Raw genomic sequence first — 10,345 nt, forward strand, 5'->3', positions numbered from 1 at the left:
GAAGTAACGAATGAGTCCATTCGTTTGTGAGCTCCCATTCGTTAAAGAACTGGATAACGAATTAGACTTTGAAAGAATGACGGAAAGGTAAATAATAATAAGAACTGGATAACGAATTAGTCTTTGAAAGAACAGTAAAAAAAAGGGGAATGATTTCTCACCTTAACATCCAATGTAACACCGCGTAAATTACCCTAGAATAAATAAGCCATAAGTACTAACTTATAAAAGTATACGAACTAAAATTGAAAATTTTGAAATTTTCATTCATCGCGATACGCGATGGGACAAGCTATCTGCCCACGCGTAGCACTATGACCTTGCACAAAAAACAAGCCTTGGGCTGCTTAGCGATATGCGGTGACTCAACCCATGGGAGCATCGCGTAACTCGACGACGAGGCTAAGTAACGTGGACACGTGTCCAACCACGTGTCAACACGTGGCACGATATGACAGGCCACGTGTCACGAGCTGGTAAGGCGGCTGCATATTGCGGCGTCGCGATACGCGACGGGGGTGAAAGGAACCCATCGTGTATCGCAATGGGGTGCAGATTTCGCCTATAAAAGGGGTTGACGGGTATTGATCTATTCTCATCCCATCACACCTCTATTTTCGCACACTTAGAATTGAAAGGCGTGCCCTATTTCCGTAACAAGTCGACGTGCCATTTTCTCGAAGTTCGTGCAAGTTTTGAAGTCATAATCAAATAACAATCACATAAGCGAGTAAATCAAGATCCTGCCTTTTTCTTATTATCATTCTAAGTATCCATACTAAGGTAGGAGTTACGTTTAAGTTATTTAAATTATAGCTTAGACAATCAATCGAGGCTATGGCCTTTAACCTTGAAAGTATTTTGTAAAACATTGACATTTATAAACGAGTTTTCATAAACGTTACTTCATAGCAAAGTAATATTAAACAAAGATATATTTTGACGGACATGTAGTAACTATAAGGGTGGTATCACTGGTAGTAAGTTTCTTGCCAAAGGAAAAGTAATTCGTACAAATACCAATCAACCGAGGGACCCGTTTACTTACCTGGAGAAACTTACCAACGTGTTATAACCTATTAAGCCAAAGCATGCTACATCAAACGTCACATAAAAACTAAGTGTTTTCATTCACAATTAAAGATAAACGATTTCAAGGTTAAGCTTAGCAATCATAGCTTAATCAAAAAACCATTTATGTATTTATACAAACCTATTTATGTTTAGGTTAAATATCATTCTTAATCAGTAAGTCAAGGTTTTCCAACACCGATGGTACAGGTGAATACGTTTAACTTTTTTATATAATGTGAATACGTTTAACCCTTTTATATAATGTGAATATGTTTAACCTTTTTATATAATGTGAATACATTTAACCTTTTTATATAAGGTGAATACGTTAACCTTTTACAATCAGTCAAAATATATTTATACTTGATAAGATGAACGGGTGTTTGTCTTAAAGATTCAGTCAAAGTTTACATGAGATTACGTGATCTCTAAAACGTTATAATACAAAGTAGAGAATAAAATCAACTCAGACCGAATACACATGTGTCTGGATCCAAACATAATTGTTCAGCCTAATCAATCAAAGGCTACATGGCCACGGGCTAACGGTCATAACTAGTTTCCATTAAGGGCTACGTGGCTCAGGTATAATTGTGTGTGTAGGGCAGTGGTACATATACCGGAAGTAGAAATGCTTCACTGAGCTTGTTGAGAAAACTATATTTGTATTGTAATGTCATTCAAATGTTTTACAGAGTCATACGTGTTCACCAGCATATAGCTGACGTATTTTTCCAACCCAATGCAGGTAATTAAGCATAAGTAGAAATAGCAAGGATTGGAGTCTTAATGAAGATAGAAGCGCATTACGAGATGGCTCCGTTTTGATAAACTAAAATCCTTGTAATATGGAACATATATTTTGTTTACTAACACTTGTGTATTTAATTCCCAAGTAAATTTTCAAAGTAAATTAATATTATATTCAAACCTAAAGTCTTCCACTAAAATTAACTCATAACTCTGGTATATTTACAAAACATGTACCAACTTATGGTCACACGCCTAGGCCCTAAGTCGTGGTGTGACATGTTGGTATCAGTGCCATTGGGTTTCAGCGAATTAGGTATTTAAACATTTGTACCTAAGATTTAACCTTAAAATTATTATCATTATTAATTGTAGGGATAATATAGGATTGGTAAACTTCCATCTTTAAACCTAACTAAGTGTAGATGTCTTACGTTAACTATCTTGGTCATAGACGCTGAGTTTCCATTTGATCAAAACCGACATTCAACTACGAACCATCCGATTTGGAGAGTAGCAATAGTTATTAAACTAGATTTTTCAATCAAAATCAACCGATCATTCCATCATTTCCCTATGGGAGCCAACCCGTGTATCTCCCGGGGAGTCAACAATGCCCAATCGAAATCTCCGACAGCACTACCGACAACATTCCCTAGTACTACCCATCTGAAATTCCCACTTATCAACCTTCTGAGGAGCATGAAGTGCAGAGTAAGATCAAACAAGAAACTGATTCATCAAGCTAGATGGACACTCTGACCAAAGCAAATGGCATTTTGGGTCACCACCACCGGATTACCCATACCAAGTTCCACAAACTAATGCCGAACCAATCCGTAAACCAAGGATGAGGGTGTATCATTTGTTAGTACTTGCCCTTTCTTTCACATAACACTTCTTTCTTTTATCTCATATATCCAGTTATTGTCTACCCCTCGATATGAAGATGGTTGGACTAACTAAAGCCAGACGCGTAGCGGTCAGGAAAAAGAAAGCCTTGTTGAAGTTTTGAAGTCAACCAAGTAAGCCAGAAAGACCAGTTGTAGGAAGCTTTAAAAAAAGATTAGTCTAGTCACTAATCGGAAATCCTTATGAATCAGAGGAGGATCCCGAGGAATAAAATGAGGAAAACGAAAATCATTATTTTCCTCCATATGTTGGACCGAGACCATCAATTTCCCAACAGGCCAATGAAATCCGTGAGGCAAACCTGATCGAGGAATTTTGCACAACTAATATCTCCGATGAGGAAATGAATGCATACGTTGAAAATCCACACCTTTATCCATGAGAAAATGCTTATCTCTTCCCAGCTGCATCCGCACCTACGGGATATCCTAACCCGCCTAACTCGGTGATGGATGAGCTGAGGAATGAGAAAGTGGACAAGAAAAGAATAGGAAAGAAAATAGTTAAGAAATGTGACAAGATGAAAAATCTTGTTAAAAAGTGGATTAAGGACTAAGAATAGTTATTTTGCGACTATTATGTACTCATTCTTGTAAATAAATAATTTATTATAAAAGAAAAGTTTGTCTTTTCCTAAATCTTGTCTTATTCATGTAACATCATGTCAGGACAAAATAAAGTTAACAGTAATCTTGATATACAAATGAACAACAATAAAGAAAAGACTGTAGCAAAGAACATTCAAGCAATACCAAAGGACTATGTGCTTGGTATTCGCGATCTAATAAAAGAAGCTATAACCCCACTCTATGATTTAATGTAAAATGACCCAAGTTGAACCGCCTCACATTCCAATAAAAGGGTGAGTCAAAGCAAAATTGAAAATGTTAATTCAAAGAAATAATCTAAAAGAGAATCGGAGAAGAAAGAAAGTAAGAAAAAGGAAAAAGAAACCGAGAAAGAAGCAAGTGATGAAAGCTCAACAGCTGAAACGACCTCCGTTATAAAACAAAGAAACTTAAAATTCATGAAGGTTGTGATTTCAAAATTTTTATAGTTTATAATCCCAAAGAATTCTATGGAGATAAATGAGCAATAGTTACCCTTCGATGGTTGGAGGAAATGGAGTCGATAGTAATGATTAGCAAGTGTACGGAAAGGGAGAAAGTTCAATATACCTCCCAGATGTTCAAGGGGGAAGCCCTAGAATGGTGGAATACCCTGACTGGAATCAAGGGTAGAGAAAACTTATACAATTTTGACTGGGCAACGTTTAAAGCAATGATATTAAAGAAATTTTGCCAAATGAAACGGACCAAATTCAAACAAAACTTTGGAATCACAAGGTTGTAGGAACAAACCTCAAGGTATATAACACCAAGTTTCTTGAGTACTGCAGAATTGTACCTTACTTGGTCACTCCAGAAATTAACAAAGTGACGCAATACATTTACGGGTTACCAATCGAAATCCGTGACTTAGTTCGTTCACATATGTCATCCACGATGGAATCTGCTATGGAGTTGGCCGGGTATCTAATGGATGGGATGATTAGAAATCGGGATGAGAAAAAGAGAGATGATGGCAAGACGCCAGTTGGAGGTAAAGTGAGAAAAGTTGAGAGGAAGAGGGAAGGGGCGTTTGTATATAGTCGCCCAGTTTGTAAATATTGCAGAAGGAGACATTTCGGTAGAGGTCGTCGACCTGCTAATACCATCACATGTAATTTCTGCAAGAGACCAAGACATGTGGAAGCAAGAGGAAGGCAGTGGTATGTTTTGACTTTGGTGAGAAGGGTCATTTTAGCAACGAATGTCCAAAGAAGAAGCCGACGATTGTGAGGACTGGTGCAAGTGGTAGTGGTACGAAGACCGATGCCAAGAAAAGAAACGCAAGAGTCTTCATGCTGGATACGCAGAAGGAAGTTGACATACTGGATGTGATCACTGGTACGTTTCCTATTAATAATGTTTATGCTAAGGTTTTATTTGACTCAAGTGCGAACCAAAGTTTTATAGATTATAAATTATGTAGTCTATTAAATGAACCCTTAGTTAAACTAGATAAACATTATGAAGTCGAAACTGCTGATGGAAATGTATGTAAAATAACCGAAGGATTAGATAATGCAACTATTTCGTTAGCCGATCACGCCATACATGTACGATTGTTACCTATGACATTGGTAGGTTTTGATGTAGTTCTAGGTATGGACTGGTTATCGTCTAATCAAGCCCGTATCTTATGTAATGATAAAGCCATTAACATTCGAACGTCTAACAATAAAACCATTCGTGTCATAGGGGACAAAGAAGTAGGGAAACTAAGAATAATATCTAAGATAAAAGCAAGTAGTTGCTTGGGTAAAGGACGCCTTGCATTCATGGCCTATGTAACTAAAGAACCTGAACCAAAGACAATGGAAGAAGTACCAATCATATCCGAATTCCAAGATGTGTTTCTTGACGAGTTACCAAGAGGTCCGCCAGATAGAAAGGTAGAATTTAGAATCGATATTATACCAGGAACTTCACCGATAGCTAAGTCTCCCTATAGACTAGCACCCACGGAGATGAAAGAATTGAAGAAACAGTTAGATGAACTTTTGGAAAAAGGATTCATACGACCAAGTTCTTCGGCATGGGGAGCTCAAATTTTGTTTTTAAAGAAGACGGACGGATCAATGAGAATGTGTATAGATTATAGAGAGCTTAATAAGGTTACGATCAAGAACAAGTATCCCCTACCGAGAATTGATGATCTGTTCGACCAGCTCCAAGGAGCAAGCTGTTTTTCAAAGATTGATCTTATATAGGGTTACCACCAGTTGAAAGTACAAGAAGAAGATATACCGAAGATAGCCAGCAGAACCCGATACGGACATTATGAGTTCACTGTTATGCCATTTGGACTCACTAACGCTCCGACAGCTTTCATGGACATGATGAATCGTATTTGTTAACCATATCTTGAAAATTTTTTTATCTTCTTTATTGATGACCTTCTTGTTTACTCAAAATCCAAAGACGATCATCAAGTCCACCTCAAGATCATACTTGAAACCCTAAGAAACGAGAAATTGTACGCCAAATTCTCCAAATGTGAATTCTGAATTTCTTGGTCATGTTATAAATGAGAAGGGTATTCAAGTAGATTCAGCTAAAATAGAAGCTATTACCAAGTGGGAGAAACCCAAGACACCAACACAAGTCAGAAGTTTCCTAAGATTAGCTAGATATTACCGAAGATTCATACAAAACTTCTCCAGAATAGCTGTCCCATTAACCTCACTTACCAGGAAATCAATTAAGTTTGAATGGGGACCGAAACAAGAAGAAGCATTTGAAACACTCAAACAAAAGTTAACTAATGCACCTATTTTGGCCTTGCCAGAAGGATTGGATAACTTTACCATATACTGTTATGCTTCGCACACAGGAATGGGTTGTGTTTTGATGCAAGGGAAGAAAGTAATTGCTTATTCTTCAAGACAATTAAAATTCACGAGAAGAACTACACCACACACGACCTTGAATTAGGTGCTATAATCTTCGCATTGAAGTTATGGCGACAATATTTATATGGTGTAAAGTTCATAGTATACACTGACCACAAAAGTTTGAAGCATATATTCGACCAAAAAGAATTGAATATGAGACAAAGGCGTTGGATGGAAACGCTCAATGATTACGATTGTGAGATCATATACCATGAAGGAAAGGCGAATGTTGTGGCTGACACATTAAGTAGGAAAGAACATGAAAGCCAAAAAGAGTTCGAGCTCTTAGATTGGAACTTAAAGTAGATTTAGCTTGCCAGATCAAAGAAGCTCAGAAGTTATCACTAGAAGGAGGAAACATTAAAGCTAAGAAAGAGAACGGTACCATCGATCAACTGGTTAAAGGAAGTGACAAGATACTTAGTCTCATCACAAGGATTTGGGTACCAACGGTTGGGAATTTAATAGACAAGATTCTTGAAGAGGATCATAAGTCCAAGTATATGATGCATCCAGGAAGTGACAAGATGTATCACAATCTAAAGGATGATTATTGATGGATCGGTATGAAGAAATATATTGCTCTATATGTTGTTAACTGTCTGACATGTTCAAAAGTAAAAGCCGAACATCAAAAGCCGTTAGGATTACTACAACAACATGAAATACCGATATGGAAGTGGGATATGATAACCATGGATTTCATCATGAAGTTACCTAAAACTTCTCGCCTGAATGATGCAATTTGGGTTATTGTAGATAGACTTACCAAGTCTGCCTAATTTATTTCGATACAAGAAACGTTTAGCATGGATAAGTTAGCACAATTGTACGTTGAGAACATTGATCTTTACATGGTGTGCCATTATCCATCATTTCCGATAGAGATAGTCGTTTCACTTCAAATTTTTGGTTAAGTTTTCAAACAGCCATGGGGACTCGATTAAACTTAAGTGCTGCATATCATCCCCAAACTGATGGCCAAAGTGAACGTATGATTCAAACCTTGGATGATATGCTTCGTGCCTGTATCATTGACTTGGGAGGAAGTTGGGACACATATCTTGCTCTAATGGAATTTTCGTATAACAATATTTATCATACGAGTATACAAATGGCACCATTTGAAGCTTTATATGGACGGAAGTGTAGGACACTTGTATGTTGGTCTGAAACAGGTGATAGTCAATTATCTGGACCCGAAATTGTTCAAAGAACCACTGATCAAGTTATACAAATCCGTTAACTATTGAAGGTAGCAAGAGATAGACAGAAAAGCTATGCGGATATTCGCCGCAAGACATTAGAGTTTAAAGAAGGCGATAGATTATTACTGAAAATATCACCTAGGAAAGGTGTAGTAAGATTTGGAAGGAAAGGAAAACTGAGTCCACACTTTGTTGGACCATTCAAGATACTTGATAGAATCGGACCGGTTGCTTACCGACTAGAATTACCCGATGAAATGAAAGGTATCCTCGACGTATTTCATGTATCGAATCTACGCAAGTGTTTAGCTGACGAAACCCTTGCCATGCCATTAAAGGATGTAAAAGTTGACGAAAAGCTTAAGTTTGTAGAACATACGATTCAAATAGAAGATAGTATGATCAAGTTTCTCAAGCACAAGTGACTCAAGCTCGTGAAAGTCAAATGGGATTCAAGATGAGGACCTGAGTATACGTGGGAGCTCGAGTCAGAAATGAAGAAGTAGTATCGCAATCTATTCCAATAAATCTCGAGGACGAGATCATTTAAAAGGTGCGGAGGATGTAAAACCGCGTAAATTAACTTAGAATAAATAAGCCAAAAGTACTAACTTATAAAAGTATAGGGACTAAAATTGAAAATTTTGAAGTTTTCATCCATCGCGATACGCGATGGGACAAGCTATATGCCCATCGCGTAGCACTATGACCTCGCACAAAAACAAAGCCTAGGGCTGCTTAGCGATACGCGATGACACAACCCATAAGAGCATCGCGTAGCGCGATGACGAGGCTCAGTAACGTGGACACGTGTCCAACCAAGTGTCAACACGTGGCACGATATGACAGGTCACGTGTCACGAGCTAGTAAGGTGCCACATATTTGCGGCGTCGTGATATGCGGCGGGGGGTGAAAGGAACCCATCGCGTTCGCCTATAAAAGGGGGTGACGGGTATTGAGCTATTATCATTGATATAATGCTAAATATTTATGTTTCCCGTGTATATTTTAATAGTTTTTGTTCGTTTTTAGTTGAGATTTGTATACTACTAACGTTTTTATGTTTCGTAGGTTCCGGGGTTTTATCGTGATGAAAAATGGCGAAAAACGAGCTAAAACGAGCCGAAACGGAGATCCGGAACGCATCAGTAAGGAACCGGTCAGACCGGGCCGGTCTGACCGGCCCCCATAGAAGAGCACGCCGCGTCGCGCCTAGGGGAAAGGCAGAAAGGCCTAGGCGCGTCGCCTAGGCACAACTGGGATAAAATTAAGTTCGTTTTTGGTTATTGTCGGGCCTGGTTTTCGCTATTTAAACACCTTTAACTTAAACCTGAAAGAACCCTTAAGCAGCCAGCCGATTTTGGAGTTTTTGGAAGGATATTTTCGAGTTCGTTGGTGATTTTGAAGGCGAGAGAATATCCGGTAAGGAGCTACACGTTCACGTTCGAGTTTACGGGTTTTATCATCTTCGATTCCCCGTTTCTTATACTTTCACCATGTTTTCGTTATTATTTGTTTTGTGTGATTTAGACTTTATGATGCTAGGCTAAATTCCATAGAATGCCTAGGTCGTGATGAACCTTAGTTCGGTTTGATTTTTATTTGGATTTCGTTTCGTTATGGATTTTATGTTCTAAGTAAACGGTTGAGTTTTATATAGTTGATGCGTATGATTGCTTGGTTTTGTTTACTTGAATTTATTGTTTCACATTGCCCTTGTTATTGTTTCATAGGATAGGGTTTTGTTAGGTCATTTACTGTGTGTTCTTGACTAGTTTATGATTGATATTGATTAAGATCATAGAAACAATAAAATCAATTAAACAAATAAAAGTGAGCTGCTAGTCTAAAAAGTTGTAAAGTGATAGGCTATTAATAGATCTTTGCTTGTCGGGATTGCTAGATTTAGTTCTTCGTAAGGAGTTCGTCTAGATTTGATTGTCAGCTTAGTCTAGTAAGTTAATTGGGTTTTCTTTGCTATCTTTTGAATTCCGCGCCGTAAGGTAGGTTTTCATCATAAAAGATACTCAGACATAAGCGATTAAATAACCGTAAGGAAGTTTAATATAAAACTGGTGAGTCTTAAAACTTGTTAGAAATACATAGGCGTCTTCTTGAAGTTCAAGGGTCCTGTTCGGTTTTTCTGTCAATGGTCTATTTTATGATCCCGGTTCCATAACTTGCGTTTTTCCATTTAAATTAATAACCGTAACTTTGGGGATTCCGGCCTGGATAGTTAATCTAATCATCTGAATTAATCCAAGTTTTCTTAATTGTTTTCTTTAGTTTAAAGTAATTGAGTTTAAGTTTAATTAATTAATTAATTAGTTTAAAGTAATGATTATGTTTTATTATTATTTATTAATTAGGGTTTGTTTTAATTAGTTTTAATAATTAGTTTAAATCTCCCCCAAACATTATTATTAAATAGTCACGTCTTGTAGTTGAGTTTAATTAGCTAGTTTACGTAATTAAAAGAGTCTCGTGGGTTCGATATCCGGACTTACTTAGCTGTACTAGAGTCAACCGGTTCACTTGCCAGTTAGTAGTTTAAGTTAAGTTTAAGGGTCTAGAGTATTGCTACAGTGTCGCCTAGGCGGTTCGCGGCCGGTTTTGCCCTATGGCTCCACGCGGCGCGGCGGCCTACACCCACATATTCCGATTTTTTTTTAATTTTTACACCATTTTCTCTCAAATCTTCATCTTTTTCAAACTCATCTCTTTCACCCACTTAGAACCCTAGCCGACCCACCCTCTAATCCACCATAATCCACCTATTTTTCACCATTAATCCACCAAATTAAACCTCCAAATCACTTCCCTATCATCCAAACACCATAACCCAACATTAATTTCACCTAAAATTCACCAAATCTCTCACTTGCACACACTTTAACTCTT

Source organism: Bidens hawaiensis, unplaced genomic scaffold (genome assembly GCF_021521415.1).
Source record: "Bidens hawaiensis isolate Kalapana, Puna unplaced genomic scaffold, B.hawaiensis_p1.1 tig00004617_1, whole genome shotgun sequence".
Classification (NCBI taxonomy): domain Eukaryota; kingdom Viridiplantae; phylum Streptophyta; class Magnoliopsida; order Asterales; family Asteraceae; genus Bidens; species Bidens hawaiensis.